At 43.5% G+C, this 21,346-nt stretch overlaps 1 protein-coding gene across 2 annotated transcripts in view; it reads left to right on the top strand.

Moving 5' to 3' along the window:
- Positions 1 to 21,346, top strand: part of LOC112119269 (ubiquitin carboxyl-terminal hydrolase 12-like) — a 54,219-nt gene that overhangs the window by 348 nt on the left and 32,525 nt on the right. The gene's annotated exons all lie outside the window — the stretch shown is intronic.

Raw genomic sequence — 21,346 nt, 5'->3', positions numbered from 1 at the left:
CTTCCCCAGGGCTCCTGCCTGGTGTAATGGGGCCCTTCCTTCTGGAGCCGCCACCTCCCAAAGGGCTGCCCTTCCCCCAGGGTCCCCGCCTGGAGGGGTGGGGCCCTTCCCCCCGGAGCCGTCACCTCCCTGGGGGCCATGAGATCCGTTCCCTTCTCTTCCGACTGGCTAATGGGGGCCCTTCCTTCTGGAGCCTCTACTTCTTTGGCGTCCAATAGATTCTCCCCCCCTTCCCCTTTCCCAAAGGGCTGACCTCCCCCCTTACCCTGGAGCCTCCAGCTCCCTGGGAGCCAAGAGACACCCCCCCCCCTTTTCTCAGTGCTCACATCTGGAGAGTGTGCCCTGTCCTTTTCTCTGACTCCCATGGGAGATCTTCCTTCCCTCCCACCCTCGCAGGGATCATGACACCCCCACACATGCACTCTCCCTGGTATTAGGAAAATTTTCCTTATCGCAAGAGCCAGATGATGCCCTTTCTATCAGAGTAGATATCAAGAATTAAAACATTTTATTAAAATAATCCCCTTCCTCCCTCACCCTCCCCCCCCCCCAACACTGTACAGAGCGTTGTATGGTTACTATTATTTATTTAGGTTGTGAGTGCACTCACAGTGTGCAAGGTGCTTTCTAACCACACTAGGAGGTACAGTTCCTGCCTTCAAGAGTGTGCATTTAAAAAAAAAACCTTTTTATAATGCAAAATCAGGAATGACATGTTTATAAACACACCCTTATGAAACACGGGGTGTGTAACAGGCAAACTATGGTGAAGGAAAGCTTCTCTGGCACTACATGATGGCTGCGATGAAAAATACTTAGGACAGAAAAGGCTGTACAGGCCTCGCTTTTCCTGCCCAAAGAGATTTCCCCAAATACAAGCCCAGAATCATGCCAGTACAGTCCTGCTCCTATGTAGAGACTACGAAGTCAGTGAGACTTGGTGCAGGAATGGGGCCAAATCTGAACAGTAGTTTGTTCCACTATTCGAGAAACATGCCTCCTTTAAGCAACCAGTTTGTCAGTCCTTTGAGTAGCTGCTTAGGCCCTGATCCCACAAAGTGTTTAAAAGTGAGGAGGGATGGACTAAGAGAACTGGAGAATGTCAAACTTCACGCTTGCGTTTGCAATCATTAGTCCCAAGAGGGAAGCTCCCATAAGCTAGTATAATTGTTTTAAATAAATTTGTAAACCTTTACTCAGGTTAATATGTTGAATAAGAGTAGCATGAGTTTCATATGTATTATTACTATAGGATTCATCAGACTGTACAGTAATTAAGGATTTTACATTTATGCAGCGCCTTTAACAAACTAAAACTAACACACTGAATCATGCACCAGTTAATTTACCACTAAAAACAGTTGCATCTCCTCCAAAATATTGCACCTGTAACACAATAACTCTTCAACATTTAAGAACTCTTTTTCATGCAGAAAAATCTTTTATCCAATTGAAATTGCTGCTGAAATTTAGGTTGGCAGGATGTAGTTATATGAATTGGAATTTGATCAGGTTGTTCAAGCTCAATGATCTTGTTCTTCATATAGTTCCATGGGATCTTAATAACCACAAGTGGTCAGAACCTCAATTTTACACTGCAGCCAAATGACAGTAAGTTTAGCAGCATAGTGATCCTGGGATGTCAATTCGGTATTTTTTGAGGTGGTCTCCTGAAGTACTGACTACCTAATTTACTTAACTTGAGATCTGCCTGGATCATACTGTGTGGTATGGTTGCAGGTTTATAGTGCTAAGAGCTTGATTTAATGAAAAGTATAAATATAATTGAGTAATCTCTGCTACTAGGTTTTCTAGAACAAACCTCCCAACTACAGGTTTTGAAAACTCCTCACAAGCCCATTTAAAAGTGCACATGTGCATGCATGCACTTATGTTTCCCCACTGTAAACACAAGTGAAAATAAAGCCATGGGAAGTGGTTGGACAGTTGCTTTGATGCAGGGTTTGATGCAGAATTCCCTGCCCATCTTACATGTGATTGACTCAGCCCCAGCTAGTACTCTGGACAAATTCCCCAGCTCAACAGGCTGAGCATCAGAGTAAGAGAATTAGGAGGGCAAATGTAAGGCTGAGTGTTTCCTGTGATCATCAGCCAACTTCAAATCATGCTTACAATATTCAGTGGTTTGTTCTTGGTAACTACGGCCACAAGCATGCATTTTTGGATTGTTTCTACTCCTGTCCTGATTTTGCTTTTGGTTGGTATAGTAGATGAGTGACTAGCAGATACTCACATTATATCAGTATTCATCTTGAAGTACAACCTTTTGCAAGAGTAGGTAATTAACCTTTGTGTCCTCAGCAAATTCCAACTTTAGGGAGGTAGATTCTGCCTATTTGAATGCTCATTTTTGTTTCAGGCTGAGAAGTTATTTTTCACTTCTACAAAAACTGTTGTGCAGTGCTATTGGCGCAGACTGCTTTGCTTCATCCCAGAGAGGACTGCTTGCTTAAAGAGTGTTTAAAGCTTGCTTAAAGATCCCTAATTTATGCACTGCATAAAGTATTATGGCATTTTTCATGATAAACATTGATATAAAAATGTAAAGTTATTTGATTTACCTTGGCTGAGTTTATTGTCAAGTTCACCTATAGTTTTATTTTCAACTAATACAGAAACATTAGTACAGTATGCTGGTTGCAGTGGTTTTATTTAACTCAAACAAATATACTGAAGTTTACACCTTTGATGATTAAGTTAATGTCTAGTAAATCCAAAATATTATAATCTCTTCTACCATATCATTCTACAAGGTAAGTTTGGGAATTAACTTTTCTTTAGGATTCTAATGATGTGACACATGTAAAAGTGTTTTACATCTTCAAAGTTGTGAGGTAATCCTCACAACACTTCTGTGGTGTTATCTATGTTTTATAGACTGGGACACCAAAGCATGAGGAAGTTAAGACGTGCTCAGAATCACACAAATGAGTCTGTGGTAGAACAGGATGCATAGCTCCCAGATTGGAGCTCCTGACTCCCAGTCTCATTGTAATGGACAATACAACCTCTTTAAAATAAACAGAAGATTAAAATTGATCATTTAAATTCTGTCTCTGTACTGTTGAGTTTAAATCCTAACCAAACCACCCTCCTTAAAGGGATCACAAACTTTTTGTAGTGTGGATCATATCTCAAGTGTCTCATGGACACCCTCCTTCCTCTGTGTGATCACCCTCCTTCCCATTCACAATTGCAGAACATCCTGTGGCAACTACAGTAATTGCAAACATTAGAAACGGATGTAAGGAAAATATTTCATGTATCGTAACAGCCTTTGATTGTGATTCATTAGCTGAAAAGTAGAGCCAACACCATGTGACTAGCCAGATCCCCACAAACCATTAGCAAGTTCTTGGTGGACTATCAGTGGCCCATAGGTAAGGCTGTGTTTTAGTCACGGGTATTTTTAGGAAAAGTCATGGACAGGTCACGGGCAGTAAACAAAAATTCACGGCCCGTGACCTGCCCATGACTTTTACTATATACTCCTAACTAAAACTTGGGCTGGGGATGCTCTGGGGGGGCACCATGGGTGCTCTGGGGGGTGGCCCGGGACCCTCACTGGTGCTGGGGGGGAGGCATGCAGTGGTGTGCGGCTTGGGACCCCTGCTGGTGCTAGGGGCGGGGGGAAGAGGGGGGAGGTTTGGCGGGGCTAGCAGGCTCTCTACCCGGCTCTGACTGGCATGTCCCTGCAGCTCCTAGGGGGAGGGGCTGCCATGGGGGCTTCGCATGCTCCGCAGCTCCCATTGGCCAGGAACTGCAGCCAATGGGAGCTGCAGGGGCGGTGGTCGTGGGCAGCGCACAGAGCCCCCTGGCCCCTCCGCCTAGGAGCTGCAGGGACATGCCAGTCAGAGCCAGGGGCCCCCCCCCCTCCCCCAGGTAAGCGCTGCTTCGCACCCCAACCCCCTCCCACACACCCAAAATGCTGCTGCTGCTGGCCCAGGAGTTGCCCGGCTTGGGCAGCCTCTGAGCCAGCCACACCAGCCGCTGCAGAAGTCACAGACCTCCGTGACAGACACGAAGCCTTAACCATAGGCCATAGCCAAAATTTATGCTGGGCCTGCTTGACTTTAACTCCCTTCCTACCAACAGAGGTCTTTGTCACATATTCCATGAAGTTCATTTTTCTTTTTGTAAATATCTGTGATGCTTATTAGGAGAATGTATTGGAGAGGATATTGGTGACATTTCCTTACATCCCCTTATGTCCCTTGGACAAACACATGGATCTTGTGCTGAAGTTATTTAAAATCTCATACCTGAGCAAGTATGGTCCCAGTTGTCTCTGCACCTAACTCGAAAGTCATGTTAAATCAGATACTACAGCCTTCAAGGAAAGGAAATGAGATATTATAGGGCCTTCATTAGCCCTGGCAGGACAGCAAGTCTGTAAAGCTTCCTCTCTCTGCTAGTCATAAAACTGAGGCTTAACACAGAAATCTTTGAGTCAGAAATCAGCTTGTTTTATTGCTTTATCTGTAGCTTTTGCATTGACAAGACTGCAGCAGAACACTTGTATAGCAATGGGTGATGAAGCAGGGATCTGATCTTTTTCTATCTCAGATGTGTCTTAACAAGGAGTTAACAGCAGTAAGCTAATTAAGGCCACTTCCCGCTAGAGCCTCATCTAATTGCTCTGCAAAGCTTGCAAGGCACACCTGGAGAACACAAATTCAGCATACACATTAATGGTAGTCCTATTTTTGTCTCCCAGATCAGTATAGCATGGGCCTACTTATTATCTTTAGTACTGGTGCGAGAGAGGACTGAATACTGAGCATCGAAAACAACTTGCAAGAAACGAAATTAGTATTTTTACTATTCATTTTGTGCAGTTCACTTGTAAATAAACATGTCACTTGCCATATGAGCCCCACACATAATCCACATCAGTGAAGCTTTTGAATTGTCTTATTGCATTTTCACTGACACATGTTTTTAAAACTTTGTTGTACTGGTAACTTTATGGGGAAGGTAACATCTATGGATAAAATAGTAAATAATGGGGGGAAATAGTTCAACTTTTAACTCAGACTTTTGTTTCCAATTGTGTGACTTGTCTTACTTAAAATTCAGTTAAAGGAAACAAAAAGTTACTCCCCACTCTAAGATCAGAGATTGGCTAGTTAACACTAACAAATATTACTCTTTTTAGAAAAAATTGTAACTGTATGTAACCCTTGGGAAATCATATAGTATGTCCTTTCTGGAAGATTTATACAATTGCCATTAGTTCTTGAATTTAAAGCCAGGCTTGGCAGTAGCCTTTTCTTTGTGGAAGTTCCTGTTCTGAGGTGTAAAAAAAAAACCTAGAACACAAAGTGGTTTAACAAGTTATTGAGATGACTAAGGTTTTTTAGTACACACCTTTCTTAGGGGAGATCCCAGCCTTCTCTGTAGTCCAGGAGTGTGGTTTTACTTTGCAGTTGGTGGTGCTGTCTAATTTGGCTCTAAACATTTGATGTCTCTCCCTCTAGTGGCTAGCCCAAAAAGATGGATAAGGAACCAACTATTGCTGCCAATTGGGGAGAACTTCTTAAACTCAAGTGGGTAGAAGTTTGCAGTTTTGGAGCTGGGGTTTTAGTCCCAGCTCCAAAGGGATGTATATGATTTATCTAGTAATTGCCTCTTGGCAACACATAGATCTATTACAGTGGATGAAATTTGGGGAGCCCGTGTAAGGGATATGCATGCGCTCTCCACATTGTGCATCCCTCCCTGCATGCTTCTGAGCAGTGGAGATTTGGAAGTGAGGCCAGTGGATATGATTCATGGATCCACTGGTGCTGGGGCAAGGATAGAAACTCCCTTCAGTTGCCTAAGTTGGTGTGGTGGAGTCCTCTGATATTACAAGAGGCTGTCATGAAAGAAGGTTGAAATCCCATAGAAGGTCAAGAGACATCACCTTGTACCAATGCTAATACTTTTCCTATTTCCATTAGCAAGGATTGGGCTGAGCTTCTCAACAGGCCTCTGGACGATTCTGATGGCCCATCACTAGTCGTTTGAATTGGTCTGTGGCTAGTAGATATCTGGTAAATTATTCGAGGTCAGCTGAGTCTCTGTAATTGGATCATTATTTTAAATTTAACATGCTTTCCATGTTTTCACATAAAAGCATCATTTGGTCCTTTTGGATTTATAAAGTGAAGCCATAAGCTTTTCTGGGTATATGAAAAATAAAAATATGCATATCTTCTTGGCCAATGTCAAACTAAATAAGTTGAGATAGAGACACTTACTCTGATTTTGTGTTTTAGTAAGTCAGATCATTGCTCATCATGCTCCCTTTGCTGTGAAGCACAGAAGCTAGCAACTGTGGTTGAACTTAAATAGGAGGGAGAGCAGCAGCTGTTACTTTCTCTCTCTTGCCTCCAGACATCTAAGAAGTCCCAGGGGAGCTGTAGAGCTCAACATAGGGACAGAGAAAAACAATGGAGTTGAGTAGCTGTTCTCTCTAGCATGCTTGCCTGAGGGGGAGCGGGGTATTTCTAGTTGTAGATAGTGCTGTTGCACCATCCCTTTCAGGTGGTGGGGTTTTGAAGCACTTGTCAATAAGGACTGGCAATGTGGATCCTAAGGGAGCCTTGGAAGCTATTCTGTATCCCTCGGTCTCCACAGGGATGCTTCTGGAATGTGTGGAATCTTGATATACCCATTATTCTCAAGCTATCCACTGGTTTAAGGATCCAAACCCTTGGTTGTTCCATGGAATGGAGCACTGTAACCCTCACCCAATGGAACGATGGGAAACGTGGGTAAACCCACACTGGGGTAGCATATACGTCTGTTGTTCAAAACATTCACTGAGTAGTGTATTAGAACCTTTTTGACATTGTGCTATGAGATGCTGACACCTTAAACAGTGAGTTGTAGTTAGGGAGATCCATTAAAATAGCAAAATGTACATGAGGTGATTCAAGTGGTGTTCTGTATTACTGCATCTTCCTTCCCTGTTCTGCTTACAAGTGTGGAAGTTAGAGTAATCACGATGTAGGAAACATAGCGTAAAGGTATAGATGTCCTCTCCTCCTTGCACACCATGTGCATCCCCTCATCTGCAAAACCAGACTGTTTTAGTCTGTAATCTTTCAAATGTCCATCTGAGAGAGCTCTGACCTTGTGGTCAGGATAATGGGCTGCATTGTAGACAATCATTTTGTATTGTCCTCGGTGCCCCTCTTGTCTGTATGTTCAACTTCATGCCCAGTGATTTATCCACTTAACTCATCATATATCAAGATGTGAATGCTCCCATTCTGATCCCCTAATAGGTTCTGTTACTGGATTTCAATACCCCTACTTCTCTATACCAGCGTGTAAATGTTTAATAGCTGAAATTGCATCCCATTCATAAATTCATAATGTTAGGCTTCGCCTTTCATCAATAGCTGCTTCCATATTTTCCTAGTGTTGATCTGTCGTTATTTGGCACTGATATATGAAGATCGGGCAAAAATTTTAGTTCATTTTCAGTTTGCAAAATAGATTCTAGTAATAATGGACTGGCGTGTGCCCTTGGGCCCTTTCAAACGGGCAGCTGTACTAGCAGGCTACGTGCCTGCTTTTAGGGCATGGCTACACTTGCAGATGTAGAGCGCTTTGAGTTAAACCAGCCTTCGTAGAGCGCAATAGGGAAAGCACTGTAGTCTGTCCACACTGACAGCTGACAGCGCACTGGTGTGGCCACGTTAGCAGCTCTTGCAACGGCCACAGAGAGCAGTGCATTGTGGTAGCTATCCCAGCATGCAAGTGGCTGCAACGTGCTTTTCAAATGGGGGGGTGGGGTGGAGTGTGACAGGGAGTGTGTTGTGTGTATGTGGGGGGAGAGAGAGTGGGATTTTGGGGGGCTGAGAGCATGTCAGCATGCTGTCTTGTAAGTTCAGACAGCAGCAGACCTCCCCTCCTCCCCCGCCTCTCTCGCTCACACACAGCATTCCACACTAATGGTTGCTTTGTCTTGGAGCAGATAAGCAGCCGGCTGTCAAACGGGGCTTTCAAAGGGCATATCCAAAACAATGACAAGAGTGGCCACTTGACTTAAGGGGATTATGGGACATTTCTGGAGGCTGATCAGAGCACAGTAATGCAACACCTCGTTCACACTGGCGCCGCGGCGCTCCAGCGGGGGCGCATCAAACGTTATTCCACTCGCTGAGGTGGAGTACCAGGAGCGCTCTAGCCCTGGAGTCAGAGCGCTCTACGTGCCTTGCCAGTGTGGACGGGGAGTGAGCTAGTGCGCCCAGGGCTCTTTTAGTGCACTGTAACTCGCAAGTGTAGCCAAGCCCTTAGTTGTATGCCTGACAGGTTGTAGCTTAGAAGGCTTCCTCCCTCATAAGGAGGGGTCAGATAGGAGAAACCCCAGCTCAGGGAAGGACCTGGGAGTGGACTGTCTACACCTTACAGGCGGAAGGACTGAGAGAGGGTCTGATGGTTCTCGGGGTTGCCAGGGCTGTGTATCACCTTGTTACCTCTTGCCTCCAGCAGGAGGGTTGTTTTTCTTGTGGCAGCTGCTTGACATTGCCAGCCCTTCAGCCACTCAAGCACTCTCCTCTGGGCTTATGCCAGCCCTTTCTTTGCCTTGCAGGTTAACAATAGATGCACCCCAACCCCCAAATCCCTTTGAATTGTTCCCCTGTGATATCCAGCTCCTGGAACTGGCTACTCTCAGAAATTCTGGATCCTCTGCACCCAAGGGTGCTGTGCACATCTGTTTTACCTTAAACCACTGCTCCTGTAAACAACACAATACTTGTGAACTACTTTAATAATGAAACAAAGTGGGTTTATTTAAGAATGAATAAAGATTTAACTAGAAACAAGTGGGGGAAACAAGTTGTTACAATATAAAACCAAATCTTAAATGAGATCCTTAGTCTACACTTATCCGTAGTTACCTTTCCTATCTAATAAAGTGGACTTTTCCCCAAAGTTCAGTCCATTGCAGAGCTGGCTGGTTTCTCAATAACCAGGATCCAAACATCCATGAAAGCACCCCCCTCTGCCAGGGGTTTTCCTTAGTGAATGGATCTATAGTGCATTTCCCTACACTCTGTCACTCTGAAAATGGTCTTTTGTCTTTATTCATAGCCAGGGCGATCTCCTGCCTGCTGTAATGTTCCTTTTCACTTCCAAGGGGTTCTGATAGTTTTTTGTTGTCTCTGACGGTTTTCCATTGAGTGTTCTGGGATGTGGCCTGGGACTACAGAACCTTGCATTACCTCGCCAGCTGACTAGCAAGAGGTGACGACTCACTTTTGCTTGAATGGGTCATCACCGAGATGCATGGCCTCCTGGTAACTAATTTCTACTCTAAGTTCATAAAGCATTCCTTAAATATTGCCCATACATATATCTTGCAGAGATTGAGTCTTGACAAGTTACGAGCTTTCTGTAGATATGTTACCATGTACTCTTTATGGATAAATAGTGTGTAAGACCTGTCTTTGGTGTAGTGAGTTTGTCAGTTCTGAAGTTAGAGCTGTTTGCAAAGAACAGGGAACCCTTTGCCGGGGTGTCTGCAGAGAAAGCTCAGTTGTAGAGAGCTGTGAAGCTGTGGGGATAAAGGCTAAGACAAGAACTTCTGGGATAGTAAGACTATTTTGAATTGTTTTGTTTTATCTGTTAATACAGAGAGGCCTAAGAAGAGAACTGGAACTGTGCCGTTGTTTGGGACATGAGTTCACTTTCCCTGGCTGGTTGATCATGCCATATTTTAAATGAGCAAAGGTTTCCTGAAATTTGTGGAAGTTTGAGTCTGAACAGAGGTTCTATATTTCCTACCATTTTATCCATCAATCTCTTTCATATCTCCTCCTTAGTTGGGCTCTTTAGGACTACAGCCTTATTCTAGGACTGCATACAATTGCTACTCCTGAGAGAATTCTGCGCTGAAAAATTAAAAATTCTGCACACAGTATTTTAAAATTCTGCAAGTTTTATTTGTCAATAAATAGACAGAGGCTCCGGCACAGGCCACTGGCTGCATGAAGGTGGGAGATCACAATGCAGCCCCTTCCTTCCCCCTAGGACATGGACTTAGTGGTGAGGCTGCACCCGATTCTGACATAGCACAAGTGCTGGGCCTGCCCCAGAAATACCCTGGGCCCCTGCTCCTCTGCGCCAGGTGTGGGGCAAGCAGGCTCAACCAGGCAGGATCCAAGTGTGAAGGGGCTCAGTATAGGGTGAGAGTTCTGTGTGGGACAGTCTGGGTGCAGGCAGCTCAGTGGGGGAGTCTAGGTGTGGGGGGATCTGGATGCACAGAGGCTTGTTGGGGGTGGGTCCAGGTGCAGGGGCAATAGGACTCTGCAGGGGCTTCCAGGTGAAGGTGGTTGGAGCTCAGTGGGGGGTCTGGGTGCAGTTAGTTGGGGGTCAGTGGAGTGTGGGTCTAGATGTGGGGGCTCAGGGTGGGGCTGGTCAGGGGTTTGGTTGGTCAGGGAGCTCGGTGGGGGGCTGGTCTGGGTGCAAAGGTGGGCATCTGGAGGCGGGGGGGCTGGTTGCAGGGGGCTTCAGATACAGGGGTTGAGGTTCAGTGGGGTGAGGTTCGGGTATGGAGGGCTGGGAAGAGTTTGAATGTACAGGGTGAGGTTTGGCGGTATGGGGGTCCGGGTATGGGAAGTTAGGATGCATGGGGGTTGGGCGGATGGGGGAGCAGCTCCTCATACAGTGACCCCTCTCCCCGTGGCTGAGGAGCGATAGGGGCAGGAAGCAGGGGAGGATGCTGAGCTTCCTGCAGCCAGGGGAGGTTTCTGGAGGTGGGTCTGACACAGCCTCAGCCACTCCTTGCAGCGGAAGAGGAAGCTCCATCCTCTCCTGCCTCCAGCTCAGCCAGGAATAGCAGCTGATCCCGGCGCAGGGTAGGAGCCACCGGCTGGGGTGTCCCCAACCCTGTGGTGATTTACCTCTCCGCTGACTGCTTCGGGTGCCTGAAACAATGTACCTGCGATGCTAGGGAGGAGTGCCATGACTACTCTTTCAGCTTCCCTTTGCTTCTATGGCAGAAAGTCATTTTTCTGTGGGGAACATGAATTCTGCGCACACGCAGGGCGCAGAATTCCCCCAGGAGTAAATTGCAGAATATCACCATATGTGAATTACTGGCAGATCCATTCCAAAGTACAGTGGAGTCGCATCATACACGCATTTAACTTACGCAAATTCAACTATACGCGCACAATGAGCGTATGCCTTGGAGTGAGCGTGAGTTGGGAGATGTGAATCTGCTGTTCCCTCAGTCGGTCTCAGTTCCTGCGTGCGTCTCATAGTGTGAGCATCTCGCTGCGCTGAGTGTGATTCCGGTGTGTAAAGATACGTATTTTGCGTACAGCATGGCCCCTAAACGCAAGCCAACTACTTCATCTGGTGCTTAACCGAAGAAACAGCGATCTGTTCCAACGCTGGAGGGAAAACTGGCTGTGTTGGACTTACTGAGAGACGGTATGTCGGTCTCCAACGTGGCGTGTAAATATGACCGCAACAAATCTAGCATCCGTGCCATCAAGATTCGAGAGAGAGAAAGCCATGGCATCAAGTGCTCCAATAACTGCTAAGGTGACGAGCCAGGTGTGTGATAAGACTTTAGTGAAGACTGAAAAGGCATTAAACTTATGGCTGGAAGACATGAACCATAAATGTTTGCCTATTGATGGCAACATGTTGCAAGAAAAGGCTCTTAGCCTCTATGCACTGTTCAAACCTCCCACCGAAGAGGGACAGCCTTCTGATGGAAGGAATTCAAAGCCAGGCAAGGTTGGCTTAACAGTTTTAGGAACCGCTTCAACCTCAAAAACGTGCAGACTACTGGTGAAGCTGCATCTGCCAATGAAGAGGCAGCAAAAGCCTACCCTGGACAATTAAAGAAAATTATAGAAGGAAAGGGTTATCTTCCAGAGCAAGTTTTTAATGCTAACGAGACTGGGCTCTTCTGGAAAAAAATGCCCAACCCAACATTTAGAAATCAGAAAGACAAGCCCCTGGCGTCAAAGCAGCTAAAGACCGTGTGACTGTGTTGTTTTGTGGCAATGCAGCTGGGCATTTAATAAAGCCGGGCTTGCTCTACAGGGCTGCAAATCCCCGAGCCCTAAAAGGCAAGAACAAAAATCTCCTGCCTGTGTTCTGGCAATTAAATAAAAAGGCTTGGGTGGCAGCAGTATTATTTCTGGATTGGTTCCACAAGTCTTTCATTCCGGAGGTCAAGCGGTACCTCGAAGAGAAAGGACTTGACTTTAAAGTGTTGCTGATCGTAGACAATGCTCCTGGCCACCCTGTGGTACTCTGGTTTGCGCATAACGACGTTGAAGTCATCTTTCTCCCCTCCAATACCACCTCCAACCTCTCGACCAGGGCATGATTCGCTGTTTCAAGGCCACGTACACGAGGCTTACGTTCTCACGGATACGTAGCGCTATGGATGCTGATCCCAATCTTAATGTGATGGAGTGTTGGAGGTCCTTCAGCATTGCCGATTGCATCCATTGCCTGTTTAATATAAGTGAGGCAGTCAAGCCTGAAACAGTCAATGCATGTTGGCGAAACCTGGAAAGAATGTGTGAATGATTTTAAGGGTTTCCTGACCATTGATAAAGAAGTGAAATGCATTGTTCAGGTGGCCAGGCAAGAGGGTGGTGATGGCTTCGTCGACATCCTTGAGGAAGAAATTGAAGAATTAATTGAGAGCCATAAAGAAACATTGACTAACGAAGAGTTAGAGGAACTGATAAAATCGTCTACAGAAGACGAAGATGATGACGATGAACAGGAAGAGCCAGCAAGTTGGAATCTTCATAAATTTGCTGAAGTGTTCCAAGCAGCGAAACACTTGAATTATTTAATTTCTGAATACAATCCCTCTATGGAATGAAGCCTCAAAATCACATATAGTATTACGGACGATTTGAGACCATATCAAGAAATGTTTGAGCAGCTCAGGAGACAACAGCGACAGTTGCCGATCACCATGTTTTTCAAGAAAAAACAACCAGCAGCAGTTGAACCTGGCCCATCGTCTCCTGGATCGACATCGAGCTCTGACGACCCCCCAGTAGTGGTGTCGTCGTCATAGATTAGCAAGAATATCCAGGATGAATGGTGAGTGGTTAGGTTTACTGTTTTCCTTTTTTATTCTTTCATTCTTCCGTCTCTCTCTCTCTCTTTTATGTAATTAAAAATACAGTACTGTAAAATTATATTTTGCATATGTACTCTTTATTATATACTGTACATTACTGTATACATTATACATTTATACATATTACTGTACAGGGTTGTATACTGTATACAAAACCATGTATACTGTACTTTATGGGCCATTTAAGGGCTTTTCAAGGGTAATTTTGACTATACGCGATTTTCGCCTTATGCGCTGATTTAGAACCTAACCCCCACGTAAGATGCGACTCCACTGTAATGGATATTGTACATCAGTAAATAAGGACCAGTTCCTGTGAAGTCATGAGAGCCTTTATCTCAGTGATTTCATCTTGCAAGATTGGGCCCCTAAGTGAATAAACATAATTAAAGTGAATTATAAAACATATTTTATATGTTTTAATTTGTTTTAATTATGTTATGCATAGTTAAATTATGAATTTCAGTTTAATTATGATATGCATAGTTACTTTGCAATATTTTGTAATTTTAGTAAAGACTGTAATATGATACATGGCAGCACTCTGCAATTTAAATCTTTGTTGAGGAGTGGGCAGAGGCAGCCATTTTTGTTTGTGCCGGTTGTAAAGTCCATTGATCAGTGAGATTAGTGAGATTCTGTTGAATTTAGAAATGCTAAATCCAAGACACTATTGTACCCACTTTCCTTTCAAGCTTATTGGTTCATTTCACCTGTCTAAGAATAGTGAGTGCTGGAATCAGAAGTTCAGTTTACCGTGACTTGCTATGCCTAAAATTGTAGCCTTATTTGTCATACGAAAAAAGATCATTTCAAAACACAAATCACAGTGTGAGACAGGCTGAGCTTCTGACAGTTCCCCTCTGCCCTCATCTCATTTCAGTTTGATGCTGCTGGGCTCTGCAAGTACACAACCCAAGAGTTAAAAATTGGCAACAGATATTTTCTCCTTTCTGAAGGCTGATGTTGACATACAAGCTTTGTCTTTTAAAATCTGGGGAAGGATACATCTTCCATTAATCACTTCTCATATTCCTGTTGAACAACAAATGTCACCCCCCAAACACACACCTTAAAACTAAAAAACAAACAAAAAAGTGGTAACTTAGGCCTGGTCTTCACTAGGAAGTTAGGTTAGTATAACTATGTTGCTCTGAGGTGTGAAATATCCACATCCCTGAGCGACGCAGTTAAACCGACCTAACCCCTGGTGTAGACAGCTGTAGGTCGACAGGAAAATTCTCCCTGCGACCTGGCTACTGCCTCTCGAGGAGGTGGATTACCTATGTTGATAGGAGAACCCCTCCCTTTCAAGTAGGTAGCATCTTCAGTGAAGCGCTACAGAGACATAGCTGCAGCGTTTTAAGCATAGACAAGCCCTTAGTGCTCATAAAACTGGAATGGTTGCTCTTAGCCAGTCTAGCAAAGTGAAGGCAGGAAGGCCTTATGGAAACGCCTCATCCTATACAGATTCCTTTTCCTTTTCTTCCAGGTTCTAAACAGCTCTGCTTTTGCTACATCTCTTCTCATCATTCCCTTGCTCCTGTTGTACACTTAACTAAGTTTTCTGATCTTAATGCTCCCTTGTGGTGTCCTGCCAGGGCCTATCTCAAAACCCACTTCTGGTTTGCTCTCTGGTGCTGAAGCTCCTTTGCTAATTTATAAAATGTTTAGTCAAATAAAACAAAAATGATTAATTAGAAAAAGTCAGCAAAGCACATTGTGCATAAAATATGTTGTCTATACTGAGATCTCCCCTTGATCCTTCTTCCATTCGTTTTGCCTGATATTCTCCTCTAGGTGGCAAATTCCTTGTGGCAGGGGCCTTATATTGTCTGTAAAGCACTGTGCACATCTGTGTGGTATTGTAAAAATAATAAACTTTTCTCAGTCCTCATCTGTGCACTTAATCTATCCCAGTATCTTTTTTTGTGTGTGTGTGTAGCAATGACCTCTAATGGAATGTAGGGAGGGCCAAATTTGAAGCTTCAGTACCTGTAAATCTAGTCTCTAATGTGACAGATTGTTTAATTTTAATGTATTACCAATATACTAGCTATATTGTGGTTTTACCTGTATTTGGTCAGTTACTGCAACATACTAAAGAGCTTCAGTAGAGCAAATCATATGGCATAAGTAAACACAACTAGAGAGGTCCACAAGCTCCGTTCAGATGGTCCACGGATAGTTCCCTCTAAGGTGTGTGCCTGGGGGCTGCACATGAGAGAATGAAGGCCACCCACCTAATTAGTGGAGCCATGCAGGCGTGGCTCCACTAATTAGGTGCCTGGACCCTGGAGAAGATGCATATGTAAAGTGAGGTGGTGGCCTTGGGGGGGATAGGTGGGAGGAGGCAGTGGGGTGAGAAGAGGGGGTGGGGGCAATTTGGGACGTGCAGGGCTGCAGCGGCCAGAGAAAGAGATGACTTTCCCCAGCTCCAGGGCTGTGGCTGCCAGGGAGAGACCCCCCTCCTTCCCAGACTAGCTCCGTGGCTGCTGTGGCAGGGAAGAGACCCCCTTCTTCCCAGCCCGAGCTCGGGGCCTGCTGCGGCAAAGGGGAGAGGGCACATCCATCACATTAGAAAGGTAAGACTACTGATATTAAAATGAGTTGTGCGCTTTTATTTTTAGAACAAAAACGGTCATTTTATTAAGTTTGTTTATATAGCACTTTTATCCAAAGTGTGTTACAATAGTTAGCTAACGGTACAAACAACATTTGGAAAGATCATTAAGTGGTCCTCTGAGACTCTGAGCAATTTTCAAGTGGTCCATGAAAAAAAAAAAAAAGTTTGAGAACCACTGCACTACTGTTTGAAAGCTACTTGCAGTGGCTTTGTCTACAGTGGCCTACTTAATTTAAGCATCCCGGGATGCATTAACTGTAATTGGATAGGGAGGATTCAGTGATATAAAATATGTGATGATAAAATTAATATGCTGCTCTGAATTTAAAAATTATTTTAACTTTGTTATCTTAGCAGAATGACACATGGTCAAATTTCCACTGAGCATGTGGAATTATCCATGGAATCACTATTTTAAATTAACCAATTGGGCTTCAGTCTATTAAGAGTAATCTAGGGAGGAATAATTAAAGCCTTTGAATATATTATAAATAGGGCTGAAGTAGTGAAATTTTTGAAAATTATATATTTTTAAAACACACACACAACTAAATAAATTTGTGTGGGTTTTTTTTTTTTTTTTTTTTGTAACTCTGAGATCATTGGGGTATTAGGCTGAATAGTCTGTATAGCAATTGTGTGTGGGCAAGACAAGGTTTAAAAAACTAACAAATGAAGCCAAATAGTCCCGAGCCAATCATTGGCCACTGAATAGCAGTGTTCAGCTTCAGAAGACCTTCAGGGCATGAAAATAGCAACCATCCAGCACATGTGTAGTATCTTCCATAGCACCGAGATGCACAGTGGGCTCTCCTGGGCATGGTTGGTCTTGGTGCACAAACCATGCCACACCTGAACCTGTTAAGTTGGCTCCAGAAGTGGTGTGGGAGCCCAAAACCAGGTAACCATTCATCCAGCCTGATGATGATGCGGGAATTCTAGTATGACAGCATCAAAAGTTCACATTAAAATGTCTTCTGGTCTCCAAATGAGTGGTTATGAAGTGAGCTGTAATGTTTATAACCTGAAGTGATGGAGCACACCAAAATAAGCACATCAATAAGTTAACCAAACTTGCCACAGATTTTGCAGGAATCATTTATAAAAAGTGTCTACACAATCCTCAATAAATAAGCTGTCACCAGAAAAATGTTATAGTAGGGAAAGATATATGAAAAGGACCTAGCAATTCTTATTTCCTTTTGCTGTTCCTTGAGCAACTGGTTCTTTCTTGCTAGTTTTATAATATATAGATATAGATATAGATAAAATAATCATCCTGGAATGAAATGTGTTTGGCATGTTTACTGTCTGCTTAGGCAGTTTGATTTTTCACATTCCCTTTAAAAAAACCAACAACTTTGTTCTGTTCCCGTCCTTGGGTTTTGAAGAAGCTTTGTAACCGGGATGAAGATAGGTAGGGTACGTCTACACTTACTGGAGGGTCCGGCGGCAGGCAATCGATGTTCTGGGATCGATTTATCGCGTCTGGTTTAGACGTGATAAATCGATCCCGGATCGATCCCGGAAGTGCTCGCCGTCGACGCCGGTACTCCAGCTCGGCGAGAGGAGTACGCGGCATCGACGGGGGAGCCTTCCTGCCGCGTCTGGACCCGCGGTAAGTTCGGACTAAGGTACTTCGAATTCAGCTATGTTATTAACGTAGCTGAATTTGCGTACCTTAGTCCGAAGTGGGGGGGTAGTGTAGACCAGGCCGTAGAAACCCAGTGACAGCTTCATGCCCTTACATATGTGTAACTTCAAGAAAGCTGTGTAACTAAAGCATATCTCCAGCACAGATGCAGCTCTTAACTCAGATTTAATGATAAATGCGTTTCAAAATATTCATATATGGAGATATACCTATCTCATAGAACTGGAAGGGACCCTGAAAGGTCATCAAGTGCAGCCCCCTGGCAGCACCAAGTACTGATTTTTGCCCCAGATCCCTACGTGGCCCCCTCAAGGATTGAACTCACAATCCTGGGTTTAGCAGGCCAGTGCTCAAACCATTGAGCTATCCCTCCCTGCTAATCTCGTGAATAGTTATATGAAGATTTCTTAGGGTTGTATAAAGAAATAAAAAAAAATGCTTTAGGTATTAAAGTAAAAAGCCCAAGTTGAGGATAAAGTGCATAATCTTTAAAGTAACTATCTCGATACAGTATCTGTCTTGGGTGCATAACTTGTCATTAAATAGGTGTAGCAAAGTAAGCAGAGTTATCAATAACTCATTTTATCTTTTGTTAAAAAATATTATATGGTCAGGATGCGGGACACCATTGGAGGGGAGGGATGTTCTATGCAGAGTTTGAAAAAATATTATCAAATGCTTACTAGTCTGTAGACTAATCCAACCAATCAGGATGGAAAATACTTATACTTCCTCACTCCCTGCAATTTAAAAGAATAAACATTTCTGTCTTTAATTGTAACACTGTCAGTGAACATTGTATTTAATACTCTCTTTTAAATGTATTACATAAACTTACTAACTTACTATATTCTGTCTCTTAAAGAAAAAGTGAAGATAAAGCAAGAGATCATGGTGTATCACAACCTTTTAAATGTCTATTTCCTCTTTTTTTTCTCTCTCCCTATAACTCTTTATAGTTCTTTCTCTACTTTTATTTTCTTTGTCCCACTTCCCCCACTCCCAAAATCTCTTGTTTTCTCCATATCCTGAGGTTCAGACAATAAATACTTAATGACAGTAGATGGTGAGATTCAAAAAGGTAAAGGGGCTATAACTGCTAAAACACAGATTATTAACATCACATGTCAAAATATACAAATTAAATATCCTTAAATCAAACTCTAATAATTTCTCAATCAGCATTTTTATTACTTCACCTAGCTGTAAATTTCTGTTATTGTCACTAGCAATAGTTTTCTGTATTTTGTATGTGTATGGTGAAATCGAAGTTTATCGACATTTACAATAAAAATCTAATTCTTCCAAACCTACTCGTGGCTTTTCCAAGCAGCAGCTTAAAATTGACCTGATCTTGGACAGTTTCCCTGCTGCCTGCAAGGTTCTGAATAGCAGCAGTGATATTGACAGTCTTATTAATTTAACTCTTTTGCTGCTTACTAAATCTATGAGCAACAATATTAGGCACAGATGCTGTCAGGTTGCAGATTTAGGAAGATAGCATGGCATTGGTTTTATACCCATTTCATGTTTGGAAAGGTATCTTTGCATCCACAAGAGAGAAACTTATTTTTAAACAGAAACTTCAATTCCGGTGAAGTTCATAACATTCAACCATAAAAGCTACTGTCTTGCCCTGTATCAATGAATTTTTCAAGCCCCACCCATACATGAACATAAACTTTGCTCTCATTTAATTACATCAAGTTCTGTAGGATTATTTATTTTTTCTGTGGTTTGTGGAGGAATAAACTTGTAATAGGATTTGGACTTCAGTGAGTTGCAAATACTATTAATTGCTAGTACTTAATATAACTTAAAGCATGAGAGTTTACTCTTAGTTTCACATGTAGATTATTGTCATCACTAGACCATAATTCACTCTGTACTGTGCAGTTGTTCTTAGACCACTCCCAGCTGTTTTCTTATGCTTCATAATATCAGAAGAGCCCCTCAACTGAAGCACAGCCTTGTCTGGGGCCTGTGTTATCCTGTATATGCTGAAGCATTACAGTGGTAGCAGAGCTTTTTTAATTAACTTCTCTCCAACATCCAACAATGATCTGTCACCCTCCACTTTCTCTTCTCGAGACTTTATGTTCTCTTCTGGACAAATCATGCAGTGTGTAATCCATTCAGTCATGCAATACATGTTGAAGTAGTCATGAATAGTAAACAGATGTTTAGAGATGTAAATCTAATTTGTGAAGGAGTATATGCAGATATCATTTAAAACTAGACTAGGCAAAGCTTTCAGATATCCTATAAGAACCATCTTGCATTGGCTGAAGGGGGGGGGGGGCCGGGAGGGATAGCTCAGTGGTTTGAGCATTGGCCTGCTAAACCCAGGGTTGTGAGTTCAATCCTTGAGGGGGCCACTTGGGGATCTGGGGCAAAATCAGTACTTGGTCCTGCTAGTGAAGGCAGGGGGCTGGACTCGATGACCTTTCAAGGTCCCTTCCAGTTCTGGGAGATGGGATATCTCCATTATTTAAATTTACCTAATAAATCTCTTCTGTCTTTACTTTCTTGAGCTAACAGTATAATTTGACTGGGACATGGGAGCATACACGTTAATTTTAAACTTGTATTGTGTATTGAGCTGTGAATAAATTAAGACTTCTTTATTGAGCAGAAACATCCATAGCTTGCAAATCACCAGAGATGATAGATCTTGGTTCCAAACCTGGTGAATTTTGCTGTTGTTAATCCAATAGTTTTTGAGGTTTTGTGGGCCAGTTCTGTGGGTGACTAACTTAGACAGCTTCTCTAAGTTGACAGTTCATGAAAATTAATCTCTTCAACTCCCTTCTTACCTCATCCAGTTGAACAAAAGCTGCTTTAAAAGGCTTTTGTTTAGTGCACTTTGCATTAATATTGCATGTATTCAGTCATTCCCAGTTTCTCTCTTTCTTTATTTGAATCAGATATTGGCCTGTGTACCCATTTGCACCAGTTTGAGAGATGAAAGGTAATTACAGAAGAACTTAGATTTTAACTGTTCTCTACACCTGAGGTCCACCACCAGAGTACCTGTTTCATAAGAACATAAGAATGGCCATACTGGGTCATACAAATGGTCCATCTATCCACGTATCCTGTCTTCCAGCAGTGGTTAGTGCCGGATGATTCACAGGGAATGATCAGAACAGGACAATTATTGGGTTATCCATCCCCTGTTGTCCAGTTCCAGTTTCTGGCCATCAGAGGTTTAGGGATACTCTGAGCATGGAGTTGCATTGATGACCATCTTGGCTAATATAGCCATTGATGAACCTATCTTCCATGACTTACCTAATTCTTTCTTGAACCCAGTTATATTTTTTGTCTTCACAATATCCCCTGGCAGTGAGTTGCACAGGCTGACTGTGCATTGTGTGAAGAAGTACTTCCTTAAGTTTGTTTTAAACCTGCTGCCTATTAATTTCATTGGGTGAACCCTAGTCTGTGTGTTATGTGAAAGGGTAAATAACACTTCCTTATTCACTTTCTCCATACCAATACTCCTGAGGGCATTCTGCACGCAATATTTTAAAATTCTGCAAATTTTATTTGTCAATAAATAAATGTGGAGGCTCCAGCATGGCAATGGGAGCACAGGCAGAGGTGGGAGATCACCTTACAGGCTCATTCCCACCCCCCACCCACCCCCGTATACAGACTTGGCGGTGAGGATGCACCTGACCCTGTCATAGTGCAAGGGCCAGGCCTGCCCAAGAAACACCCCGGGGCCCTGTCCCTCCATGCGAAGCACACTAGATGTAGGCAGGCAGGCTCAGCCCAGCAGGATCCAAGTGTGGAGGGGCTTAGTGTGGGAAGATCCAGGTGTGGGGTGATAGGGTTCTGTGTGGAGCAATCTGGATGCAGGTGGCTTGGTGAGGGGTCTGGGTGCGGGGGGATCTGGATGAACAGGCTC

The sequence above is a fragment of the Terrapene carolina genome, unplaced genomic scaffold (assembly GCF_002925995.2).
Source record: "Terrapene carolina triunguis isolate 2854851 unplaced genomic scaffold, T_m_triunguis-2.0 Scaffold131, whole genome shotgun sequence".
In the NCBI taxonomy this organism is placed as follows: Eukaryota; Metazoa; Chordata; order Testudines; family Emydidae; genus Terrapene; species Terrapene triunguis.
The sequence above is the reverse complement of the archived record's forward strand: the minus strand, read 5'-3'. Positions and strand labels throughout refer to the sequence as shown.